The 13,918-nt window shown below is 53.6% G+C and overlaps 2 non-coding genes across 2 annotated transcripts; both read left to right on the top strand.

Moving 5' to 3' along the window:
- The first annotated feature begins 11,576 nt into the window (after positions 1-11,576).
- LOC137543790 (U2 spliceosomal RNA) lies at positions 11,577-11,767 on the top strand. Its single transcript, XR_011025621.1, has one exon. It is a non-coding gene; the product is annotated as a U2 spliceosomal RNA (small nuclear RNA).
- Positions 11,768-12,911: 1,144 nt separating this feature from the next.
- On the top strand, positions 12,912-13,102 carry LOC137543789 (U2 spliceosomal RNA). The gene has a single exon (XR_011025620.1). It is a non-coding gene; the product is annotated as a U2 spliceosomal RNA (small nuclear RNA).
- Positions 13,103-13,918: the final 816 nt, after the last annotated feature.

Genomic DNA, 13,918 nt, shown 5'->3' with positions numbered 1-13,918 from the left:
CACAGTGACGCTTACCTACACCACAGTGAGGCTTACCTACACCACAGTGACGCTTATCTACACCACAGTGACGCTTACCTACACCACAGTGAGGCTTACCTACACCACAGTGAGGCTTACCTACACCACAGTGAGGCTTACCTACGCCACAGTGAGGCTTACCTACACCACAGTGACGCTTACCTACACCACAGTGAGGCTTACCTACACCACAGTGACGCTTATCTACACCACAGTGACGCTTACCTACACCACAGTGAGGCTTACCTACACCACAGTGAGGCTTACCTACACCACAGTGAGGCTTACCTACGCCACAGTGAGGCTTACCTACGCCACAGTGACGCTTACCTACACCACAGTGCGGCTTACCTACACCACAGTGAGGCTTACCTACACCACAGTGAGGCTTACCTACGCCACAGTGAGGCTTACCTACGCCACAGTGACGCTTACCTACACCACAGTGAGGCTTACCTACACCACAGTGAGGCTTACCTACACCACAGTGAGGCTTACCTACGCCACAGTGAGGCTTACCTACCCCACAGTGAGGCTTACCTACGCCACAGTGAGGCTTACCTACGCCACAGTGACGCTTACCTACACCACAGTGAGGCTTACCTACACCACAGTGAGGCTTACCTACACCACAGTGACGCTTACCTACACCACAGTGAGGCTTACCTACACCACAGTGACGCTTATCTACACCACAGTGAGGCTTACCTACACCACAGTGACGCTTACCTACACCACAGTGCGGCTTACCTACACCACAGTGACGCTTACCTACACCACAGTGACGCTTACCTACACCACAGTGACGCTTACCTACACCACAGTGAGGCTTACCTACACCACAGTGAGGCTTACCTACACCACAGTGAGGCTTACCTACACCACAGTGAGGCTTACCTACACCACAGTGAGGCTTACCTACACCACAGTGAGGCTTACCTACACCACAGTGAGGCTTAGCAACGCCACAGTGAGGCTCACCTACGCCACAGTGAGGCTTACCTACGCCACAGTGACGCTTACCTACGCCACAGTGAGGCTAACCTACACCACAGTGAGGCTTACCTACACCACAGTGAGGCTTACCTACGCCACAGTGAGGCTTACCTACGCCACAGTGAGGCTTACCTACGCCACAGTGAGGCTTACCTACGCCACAGTGAGGCTTACCTACTCCACAGTGACGCTTACCTACGCCACAGTGAGGCTTACCTACGCCACAGTGAGGCTTACCTACGCCACAGTGACGCTTACCTACGCCACAGTGACGCTTACCTACGCCACAGTGACGCTTACCTACGCCACAGTGAGGCTTACCTACACCACAGTGACGCTTACCTACACCACAGTGAGGCTTACCTACGCCACAGTGAGGTTTACCTACACCACAGTGAGGCTTACCTACACCACAGTGACGCTTACCTACACCACAGTGAGGCTTACCTACGCCACAGTGAGGCTTACCTACGCCACAGTGAGGCTTACCTACGCCACAGTGACGCTTACCTACGCCACAGTGACGCTTACCTACGCCACAGTGAGGCTTACCTACGCCACAGTGACGCTTACCTACACCACAGTGAGGCTTACCTACGCCACAGTGAGGTTTACCTACACCACAGTGAGGCTTACCTACACCACAGTGACGCTTACCTACACCACAGTGAGGCTTACCTACGCCACAGTGAGGCTTACCTACGCCACAGTGAGGCTTACCTACACCACAGTGACGCTTACCTACGCCACAGTGAGGCTTACCTACGCCACAGTGAGGCTTACCTACGCCACAGTGAGGCTTACCTACGCCACAGTGAGGCTTACCTACGCCACAGTGAGGCTTACCAACGCCACAGTGAGGTTTACCTACGCCACAGTGAGGCTTACCTACACCACAGTGAGGCTTACCTACGCCACAGTGAGGCTTACCTACACCACAGTGACGCTTATCTACACCACAGTGAGGCTTACCTACACCACAGTGAGGCTTACCTACGCCACAGTGAGGCTTACCTACGCCACAGTGAGGCTTACCTACACCACAGTGAGGCTTACCTACACCACAGTGACGCTTACCTACACCACAGTGACGCTTACCTACACCACAGTGAGGCTTACCTACACCACAGTGAGGCTTACCTACACCACAGTGAGGCTTACCTACACCACAGTGACGCTTACCTACACCACAGTGACGCTTACCTACACCACAGTGAGGCTTACCTACACCACAGTGAGGCTTACCTACACCACAGTGACGCTTACCTACACCACAGTGAGGCTTACCTACACCACAGTGAGGCTTACCTACACCACAGTGAGGCTTACCTACACCACAGTGACGCTTACCTACACCACAGTGACGCTTACCTACACCACAGTGCGGCTTACCTACACCACAGTGACGCTTACCTACACCACAGTGACGCTTACCTACACCACAGTGCGGCTTACCTACACCACAGTGAGGCTTACCTACACCACAGTGACGCTTACCTACACCACAGTGCGGCTTACCTACACCACAGTGAGGCTTACCTACACCACAGTGAGGCTTACCTACGCCACAGTGAGGCTTACCTACGCCACAGTGACGCTTACCTACACCACAGTGCGGCTTACCTACACCACAGTGAGGCTTACCTACGCCACAGTGAGGCTTACCTACACCACAGTGACGCTTACCTACACCACAGTGAGGCTTACCTACACCACAGTGACGCTTATCTACACCACAGTGAGGCTTACCTACACCACAGTGACGCTTACCTACACCACAGTGCGGCTTACCTACACCACAGTGACGCTTACCTACACCACAGTGACGCTTACCTACACCACAGTGACGCTTACCTACACCACAGTGAGGCTTACCTACACCACAGTGAGGCTTACCTACACCACAGTGAGGCTTACCTACACCACAGTGAGGCTTACCTACACCACAGTGAGGCTTACCTACACCACAGTGAGGCTTACCTACACCACAGTGAGGCTTAGCAACGCCACAGTGAGGCTCACCTACGCCACAGTGAGGCTTACCTACGCCACAGTGACGCTTACCTACGCCACAGTGAGGCTAACCTACACCACAGTGAGGCTTACCTACACCACAGTGAGGCTTACCTACGCCACAGTGAGGCTTACCTACGCCACAGTGAGGCTTACCTACGCCACAGTGAGGCTTACCTACGCCACAGTGAGGCTTACCTACTCCACAGTGACGCTTACCTACGCCACAGTGAGGCTTACCTACGCCACAGTGAGGCTTACCTACGCCACAGTGACGCTTACCTACGCCACAGTGACGCTTACCTACGCCACAGTGACGCTTACCTACGCCACAGTGAGGCTTACCTACACCACAGTGACGCTTACCTACACCACAGTGAGGCTTACCTACGCCACAGTGAGGTTTACCTACACCACAGTGAGGCTTACCTACACCACAGTGACGCTTACCTACACCACAGTGAGGCTTACCTACGCCACAGTGAGGCTTACCTACGCCACAGTGAGGCTTACCTACGCCACAGTGACGCTTACCTACGCCACAGTGACGCTTACCTACGCCACAGTGAGGCTTACCTACGCCACAGTGACGCTTACCTACACCACAGTGAGGCTTACCTACGCCACAGTGAGGTTTACCTACACCACAGTGAGGCTTACCTACACCACAGTGACGCTTACCTACACCACAGTGAGGCTTACCTACGCCACAGTGAGGCTTACCTACGCCACAGTGAGGCTTACCTACACCACAGTGACGCTTACCTACGCCACAGTGAGGCTTACCTACGCCACAGTGAGGCTTACCTACGCCACAGTGAGGCTTACCTACGCCACAGTGAGGCTTACCTACGCCACAGTGAGGCTTACCAACGCCACAGTGAGGTTTACCTACGCCACAGTGAGGCTTACCTACACCACAGTGAGGCTTACCTACGCCACAGTGAGGCTTACCTACACCACAGTGACGCTTATCTACACCACAGTGAGGCTTACCTACACCACAGTGAGGCTTACCTACGCCACAGTGAGGCTTACCTACGCCACAGTGAGGCTTACCTACACCACAGTGAGGCTTACCTACACCACAGTGACGCTTACCTACACCACAGTGACGCTTACCTACACCACAGTGAGGCTTACCTACACCACAGTGAGGCTTACCTACACCACAGTGAGGCTTACCTACACCACAGTGACGCTTACCTACACCACAGTGACGCTTACCTACACCACAGTGAGGCTTACCTACACCACAGTGAGGCTTACCTACACCACAGTGACGCTTACCTACACCACAGTGAGGCTTACCTACACCACAGTGAGGCTTACCTACACCACAGTGAGGCTTACCTACACCACAGTGACGCTTACCTACACCACAGTGACGCTTACCTACACCACAGTGCGGCTTACCTACACCACAGTGACGCTTACCTACACCACAGTGACGCTTACCTACACCACAGTGCGGCTTACCTACACCACAGTGAGGCTTACCTACACCACAGTGACGCTTACCTACACCACAGTGCGGCTTACCTACACCACAGTGAGGCTTACCTACACCACAGTGAGGCTTACCTACGCCACAGTGAGGCTTACCTACGCCACAGTGACGCTTACCTACACCACAGTGCGGCTTACCTACACCACAGTGAGGCTTACCTACGCCACAGTGAGGCTTACCTACACCACAGTGACGCTTACCTACACCACAGTGACGCTTACCTACACCACAGTGAGGCTTACCTACACCACAGTGACGCTTACCTACACCACAGTGACGCTTACCTACACCACAGTGCGGCTTACCTACGCCACAGTGAGGCTTACCTACGCCACAGTGAGGCTTACCTACGCCACAGTGACGCTTACCTACGCCACAGTGACGCTTACCTACGCCACAGTGACGCTTACCTACGCCACAGTGAGGCTTACCTACGCCACAGTGAGGCTTACCTACGCCACAGTGAGGCTTACCTACGCCACAGTGAGGCTTACCTACGCCACAGTGAGGCTTACCTACGCCACAGTGACGCTTACCTACGCCACAGTGACGCTTACCTACGCCACAGTGACGCTTACCTACGCCACAGTGAGGCTTACCTACACCACAGTGAGGCTTACCTACACCACAGTGAGGCTTACCTACACCACAGTGAGGCTTACCTACACCACAGTGACGCTTACCTACACCACAGTGAGGCTTACCTACACCACAGTGAGGCTTACCTACGCCACAGTGACGCTTACCTACGCCACAGTGAGGCTTACCTACACCACAGTGACGCTTACCTACACCACAGTGACGCTTACCTACACCACAGTGAGGCTTACCTACACCACAGTGAGGCTTACCTACACCACAGTGAGGCTTACCTACACCACAGTGAGGCTTACCTACACCACAGTGAGGCTTACCTACACCACAGTGAGGCTTACCTACACCACAGTGAGGCTTAGCAACGCCACAGTGAGGCTCACCTACGCCACAGTGAGGCTTACCTACGCCACAGTGAGGCTTACCTACACCACAGTGACGCTTACCTACACCACAGTGAGGCTTACCTACGCCACAGTGAGGCTTACCTACGCCACAGTGAGGCTTACCTACGCCACAGTGACGCTTACCTACGCCACAGTGAGGCTTACCTACACCACAGTGACGCTTACCTACACCACAGTGAGGCTTACCTACGCCACAGTGAGGTTTACCTACACCACAGTGACGCTTACCTACGCCACAGTGAGGCTTACCTACGCCACAGTGACGCTTACCTACGCCACAGTGAGGCTTACCTACGCCACAGTGAGGCTTACCTACGCCACAGTGAGGCTTACCTACGCCACAGTGAGGCTTACCTACGCCACAGTGAGGCTTACCTACGCCACAGTGACGCTTACCTACGCCACAGTGAGGCTTACCTACGCCACAGTGACGCTTACCTACGCCACAGTGACGCTTACCTACGCCACAGTGAGGCTTACCTACGCCACAGTGACGCTTACCTACACCACAGTGAGGCTTACCTACACCACAGTGAGGCTTACCTACACCACAGTGACGCTTACCTACACCACAGTGAGGCTTACCTACACCACAGTAAGGCTTACCTACACCACAGTGAGGCTTACCTACACCACAGTGACGCTTACCTACACCACAGTGACGCTTACCTACACCACAGTGCGGCTTACCTACACCACAGTGACGCTTACCTACACCACAGTGACGCTTACCTACACCACAGTGCGGCTTACCTACACCACAGTGAGGCTTACCTACACCACAGTGACGCTTACCTACACCACAGTGCGGCTTACCTACACCACAGTGAGGCTTACCTACACCACAGTGAGGCTTACCTACGCCACAGTGAGGCTTACCTACGCCACAGTGACGCTTACCTACACCACAGTGCGGCTTACCTACACCACAGTGAGGCTTACCTACGCCACAGTGAGGCTTACCTACACCACAGTGACGCTTACCTACACCACAGTGACGCTTACCTACACCACAGTGAGGCTTACCTACACCACAGTGACGCTTACCTACACCACAGTGACGCTTACCTACACCACAGTGCGGCTTACCTACGCCACAGTGAGGCTTACCTACGCCACAGTGAGGCTTACCTACGCCACAGTGACGCTTACCTACGCCACAGTGACGCTTACCTACGCCACAGTGACGCTTACCTACGCCACAGTGAGGCTTACCTACGCCACAGTGAGGCTTACCTACGCCACAGTGAGGCTTACCTACGCCACAGTGAGGCTTACCTACGCCACAGTGAGGCTTACCTACGCCACAGTGACGCTTACCTACGCCACAGTGACGCTTACCTACGCCACAGTGACGCTTATCTACGCCACAGTGACGCTTACCTACACCACAGTGAGGCTTACCTACACCACAGTGAGGCTTACCTACACCACAGTGAGGCTTACCTACACCACAGTGAGGCTTACCTACACCACAGTGACGCTTACCTACACCACAGTGAGGCTTACCTACACCACAGTGAGGCTTACCTACGCCACAGTGACGCTTACCTACGCCACAGTGAGGCTTACCTACACCACAGTGACGCTTACCTACACCACAGTGACGCTTACCTACACCACAGTGAGGCTTACCTACACCACAGTGAGGCTTACCTACACCACAGTGAGGCTTACCTACACCACAGTGAGGCTTACCTACACCACAGTGAGGCTTACCTACACCACAGTGAGGCTTACCTACACCACAGTGAGGCTTAGCAACGCCACAGTGAGGCTCACCTACGCCACAGTGAGGCTTACCTACGCCACAGTGACGCTTACCTACGCCACAGTGAGGCTAACCTACGCCACAGTGAGGCTTACCTACACCACAGTGAGGCTTACCTACGCCACAGTGAGGCTTACCTACGCCACAGTGAGGCTTACCTACGCCACAGTGAGGCTTACCTACGCCACAGTGAGGCTTACCTACACCACAGTGACGCTTACCTACACCACAGTGAGGCTTACCTACACCACAGTGACGCTTACCTACACCACAGTGAGGCTTACCTACGCCACAGTGAGGCTTACCTACGCCACAGTGAGGCTTACCTACACCACAGTGAGGCTTACCTACACCACAGTGACGCTTACCTACACCACAGTGACGCTTACCTACGCCACAGTGACGCTTACCTACGCCACAGTGACGCTTACCTACACCACAGTGAGGCTTACCTACACCACAGTGAGGCTTACCTACGCCACAGTGAGGCTTACCTACGCCACAGTGACGCTTATCTACGCCACAGTGAGGCTTACCTACACCACAGTGAGGCTTACCTACGCCACAGTGAGGCTTACCTACGCCACAGTGAGGCTTACCTACGCCACAGTGAGGCTTACCTACGCCACAGTGACGCTTACCTACACCACAGTGAGGCTTACCTACACCACAGTGAGGCTTACCTACACCACAGTGAGGCTTACCTACACCACAGTGAGGCTTACCTACACCACAGTGAGGCTTACCTACACCACAGTGACGCTTACCTACACCACAGTGACGCTTACCTACACCACAGTGAGGCTTACCTACACCACAGTGAGGCTTACCTACACCACAGTGACGCTTACCTACACCACAGTGACGCTTACCTACACCACAGTGAGGCTTACCTACACCACAGTGAGGCTTACCTACACCACAGTGACGCTTACCTACACCACAGTGACGCTTACCTACACCACAGTGCGGCTTACCTACACCACAGTGACGCTTACCTACACCACAGTGACGCTTACCTACACCACAGTGCGGCTTACCTACACCACAGTGAGGCTTACCTACACCACAGTGCGGCTTACCTACACCACAGTGCGGCTTACCTACACCACAGTGAGGCTTACCTACACCACAGTGAGGCTTACCTACGCCACAGTGAGGCTTACCTACGCCACAGTGACGCTTACCTACGCCACAGTGCGGCTTACCTACACCACAGTGAGGCTTACCTACGCCACAGTGAGGCTTACCTACGCCACAGTGAGGCTTACCTACACCACAGTGACGCTTACCTACACCACAGTGAGGCTTACCTACACCACAGTGAGGCTTACCTACACCACAGTGACGCTTACCTACACCACAGTGACGCTTACCTACACCACAGTGCGGCTTACCTACACCACAGTGAGGCTTACCTACGCCACAGTGAGGCTTACCTACGCCACAGTGACGCTTACCTACGCCACAGTGACGCTTACCTACGCCACAGTGACGCTTACCTACGCCACAGTGAGGCTTACCTACGCCACAGTGAGGCTTACCTACGCCACAGTGAGGCTTACCTACGCCACAGTGAGGCTTACCTACGCCACAGTGACGCTTACCTACGCCACAGTGACGCTTACCTACGCCACAGTGAGGCTTACCTACGCCACAGTGAGGCTTACCTACGCCACAGTGAGGCTTACCTACGCCACAGTGAGGCTTACCTACGCCACAGTGACGCTTACCTACGCCACAGTGACGCTTACCTACGCCAAAGTGAGGCTTACCTACGCCACAGTGAGGCTTACCTACGCCACAGTGAGGCTTACCTACGCCACAGTGAGGCTTACCTACGCCACAGTGAGGCTTACCTACGCCACAGTGAGGCTTACCTACGCCACAGTGAGGCTTACCTACGCCACAGTGAGGCTTACCTACGCCACAGTGAGGCTTACCTACGCCACAGTGAGGCTTACCTACGCCACAGTGAGGCTTACCTACGCCACAGTGAGGCTTACCTACGCCACAGTGACGCTTACCTACACCACAGTGACGCTTATCTACACCACAGTGACGCTTACCTACACCACAGTGACGCTTACCTACACCACAGTGACGCTTACCTACACCACAGTGACGCTTACCTACACCACAGTGACGCTTACCTACACCACAGTGACGCTTACCTACACCACAGTGACGCTTACCTACACCACAGTGATGCTTACCTACACCACAGTGACGCTTACCTACACCACAGTGACGCTTACCTACACCACAGTGACGCTTACCTACACCACAGTGACGCTTACCTACACCACAGTGAGGCTTACCTACACCACAGTGAGGCTTACCAACGCCACAGTGAGGCTCACCTACGCCACAGTGAGGCTTACCTACGCCACAGTGACGCTTACCTACGCCACAGTGAGGCTAACCTACACCACAGTGAGGCTTACCTACGCCACAGTGAGGCTTACCTACGCCACAGTGAGGCTTACCTACGCCACAGTGAGGCTTACCTACGCCACAGTGAGGCTTACCTACGCCACAGTGAGGCTTACCTACGCCACAGTGAGGCTTACCTACGCCACAGTGAGGCTTACCTACGCCACAGTGACGCTTACCTACGCCACAGTGAGGCTTACTGTCACAGGAGCCCTAGTGGCTGACCGCACTTAGCCTTCTAAACGGTGCCAGCGCACAGATCGTGCGAACTCTGGTCGCCGTCAATGCGCAGGAACCGTTAAGAATTAGCCGCAGACAACTCAGAAGGGAGCCTGTGAGACACGGGTGATTACAACTTCACCCACTGGTTCAGAGTAAACTGCCACCACCGCGGTTACCATGGGACCGTGGAGCCCACTAACTGACTAGTCCTGCGAATAAAACGGTTAAACACACAATATTCTGTCTAGCCAACAACAAACAAACAGTAGCGTATCTTCAGAGACCCGGGATCAGTTCTGTGTGTGCTGATAAGCAGGGTAGCGGACAGTGAATGACTTGGAGAAAGTCGTTTATTCACGCAATATAAATAATTAATATATACAGACAATTTTTAAAATCACAATTATTAAAACAGTAATAGCCAGTATAAAAAATAAAAGAAGGGAGAAAAATACTTAGTTCCTGGAAAGATGTCCTTTTTGTGGGAAAACAGAGTTCTGGGTTGCAATCAAAGTCCAGAGTTCAGAGTTCAGACCAGGTGGATGCCAGCATATCCTCAAGCTGGCATCTGAGGAGTTCAAGATGTTTCAGTGTGGAGGACACTGAGTTTGGGTCCTCAGCCATTCTTATGCCCCTGCTTCAGTAGGAGGGAGTGAGGGCGGGGAGCTATACACCTCCTTCAAAGATGAGATGAGCCCTCCTCTTGTACTGGGGCTAGAAATCATATCTACCCATATATGGGCTCTATCTCACAGAACCGTACAGGTCAGGGCAGATTTACTAATATTTTCAGATCTGCCTCGATGTACCCAGCAGTCTGATACCAAACATGAGGGGTGGGACCCCTGTGGTACCATTAGGGCACTGTTGGACTGCCTAACGGGCAGTCTTTACCTCAGAAGGTTCTGAAATGTTCTCAGAACCAACGCCAGGCAGGGCCCTACCTGCTCTGTTAGTTTGGAGGGTCTGCCAGCCTGGCAACACAGAAAATATGATACATATAGCAATTTATGGAATATGAGAGACCCCTGGGATTTATACCAGGTCATTCCCAGGCAAAGGTTCTTTGAAGTTGGCAGCAGCAAGCCACATGTCGGCTCCCTGCTGGGAAAAGGAGTCGGAGTGTCTGAGTTTTCCTCACTCTAAATTGGTTCTGTCATGGTGTTTGTCACCTTATACCTGATGGATGGGCCATCAGCACAGCTTGAAGCCAGGGACTCTCTGGGCCCAGGCTCATTAGCATATCAAAAGAGCCATCCTGCAGTTAAGGTGATGCTATTCCTCTGCTAAGAAAGGACTGCAGACCTCCTACACAATAAATCCAGATTCTATCGATTTGAAGCGCAATCGATGCAGGAATCGAGTGCGATCGTTCTTTTCTTCACGGGCGGTTCCAGGACGCGCCTGCGTCCCCGCAATCGTCCGTGACACCAGGGGCCCGGCAGGCCTGCACAGGCAGTGGGAAGGGGGCCCCCCCCTGGCAGCCGGTAGCCGGCCGGGGTTAGCCGGCTGTGCGGTGCAGTGCTGGGTTGTGTGCTGGTCGCCGCTGCTGCATTTAGAAGACGAAGACGCGTCGGCGGGCGCGGCTGCGGAGAGTAATCGGGTTATCGCTTCTCGGCCTTTTGGCTAAGATCCAGTGTAGTATCTGTTCTTATCAGTTTAATATCTGATACGTCCCCTATCTGGGGACCATATATTAAATGGATTTTTGGAACAGGGAGATGGAAGAAGAGCTTGCTCTGTCCACTCCGCGCATCGACCTGGTATTGCAGTACCTCCAGGACCGGTGCACTACTCTCTCTTACTGGTGTTAAAAAACAGATCCAAACTACTCAAATACCCAGCTGACTAACAAAGTGGAGTGAAATCAAGTGTCCCTCTGCAAAGTGAATTTGCCAGGAGCAAGCGCGGTTTGTTCCCCCCTGCTGTGCGCTCTATGTCTGTGCTGCTACTGCTGCTGGGTGCAGGATACAGCTGAAATCCACAATAAAAACATTGTTACAAGTTGTGTCTGCTTTTTTTTGTGCATCTGTGTCATTTATTCATGGACTCTGTATATCGCCTGGCTAGCAGAACCTGAGAACAGACAAGAAAAGCAGTAGGAAAAACACACAAAAAAAACAAAAAAAAATGTGTAATATTACTTTAGCTGAACTCTACTTGCGCTGCGCAGTTGCTGCGGGCCCAAAAAACATGACCGGACCACTTTTCTTTATGTTTGCACTATGTCCCCAGCAAGAAAAGCTGCAGCAGCACCCCTCCCCTGGAGAGCTGCCAGCGGACTGGCAGGCAGAGCCCTGGCTGCAGCCCCTTATATAGCTGCCTGGGCCCAGGGCATTGTGACATCATCGGTTGACTTCCTGTGAGTGACTCAGCACCTGCTCAGGTGCCTGCATCAGTGCCAGGCTGTGAGAGTGTGTTGCAGGCTAGGAAGGCATCTCCTGTGTAGGCTCTCCACTCCACGGCCTGTGTCTCCCTCTTGTGGCACACCGCGCACGTCCAGACAGAGAGATGAAGAGGAAAGAGGATGAATGAAGAAAGACGCACTGTGTTTTCAACCAGAGACTTGACTTCCTCTTGCCCTCCACATTCTCTCCTAGCGTGTTGCCGGAATGCAGGTAGCCGGAAGCCTACTTTACTTTTCTCTTCGACGTGGAGGCACGGCAGCGGAGGCTGTTCCGGCGGTGGGCGGGGCCATGCAAATGTAATCAGGCGGCAGCTGAGCCTGGCCCGTGCGTCTGCGTTTAGCACAGGTGCGCCCATCCCGGGGGCCCGGCAGGCCTGCACAGGCAGTGGGAAGGGGGCCCCCCCCCTGGCAGCCGGTAGCCGGCCGGGGTTAGCCGGCTGTGCGGTGCAGTGCTGGGTTGTGTGCTGGTCGCCGCTGCTGCATTTAGAAGACGAAGACGCGTCGGCGGGCGCGGCTGCGGAGAGTAATCGGGTTATCGCTTCTCGGCCTTTTGGCTAAGATCCAGTGTAGTATCTGTTCTTATCAGTTTAATATCTGATACGTCCCCTATCTGGGGACCATATATTAAATGGATTTTTGGAACAGGGAGATGGAAGAAGAGCTTGCTCTGTCCACTCCGCGCATCGACCTGGTATTGCAGTACCTCCAGGACCGGTGCACTACTCTCTCTTACTGGTGTTAAAAAACAGATCCAAACTACTCAAATACCCAGCTGACTAACAAAGTGGAGTGAAATCAAGTGTCCCTCTGCAAAGTGAATTTGCCAGGAGCAAGCGCGGTTTGTTCCCCCCTGCTGTGCGCTCTATGTCTGTGCTGCTACTGCTGCTGGGTGCAGGATACAGCTGAAATCCACAATAAAAACATTGTTACAAGTTGTGTCTGCTTTTTTTTGTGCATCTGTGTCATTTATTCATGGACTCTGTATATCGCCTGGCTAGCAGAACCTGAGAACAGACAAGAAAAGCAGTAGGAAAAACACACAAAAAAAACAAAAAAAATGTGTAATATTACTTTAGCTGAACTCTACTTGCGCTGCGCAGTTGCTGCGGGCCCAAAAAACATGACCGGACCACTTTTCTTTATGTTTGCACTATGTCCCCAGCAAGAAAAGCTGCAGCAGCACCCCTCCCCTGGAGAGCTGCCAGCGGACTGGCAGGCAGAGCTCTGGCTGCAGCCCCTTATATAGCTGCCTGGGCCCAGGGCATTGTGACATCATCGGTTGACTTCCTGTGAGTGACTCAGCACCTGCTCAGGTGCCTGCATCAGTGCCAGGCTGTGAGAGTGTGTTGCAGGCTAGGAAGGCATCTCCTGTGTAGGCTCTCCACTCCACAGCCTGTGTCTCCCTCTTGTGGCACACCGCGCACGTCCAGACAGAGAGATGAAGAGGAAAGAGGATGAATGAAGAAAGACGCACTGTGTTTTCAACCAGAGACTTGACTTCCTCTTGCCCTCCACACTCTCTCCTAGCGTGTTGCCGGAAT

Source organism: Hyperolius riggenbachi, unplaced genomic scaffold (assembly GCF_040937935.1).
Source record: "Hyperolius riggenbachi isolate aHypRig1 unplaced genomic scaffold, aHypRig1.pri scaffold_198, whole genome shotgun sequence".
Classification (NCBI taxonomy): domain Eukaryota; kingdom Metazoa; phylum Chordata; class Amphibia; order Anura; family Hyperoliidae; genus Hyperolius; species Hyperolius riggenbachi.
This window is presented reverse-complemented; position numbering and strand designations above follow the sequence as displayed.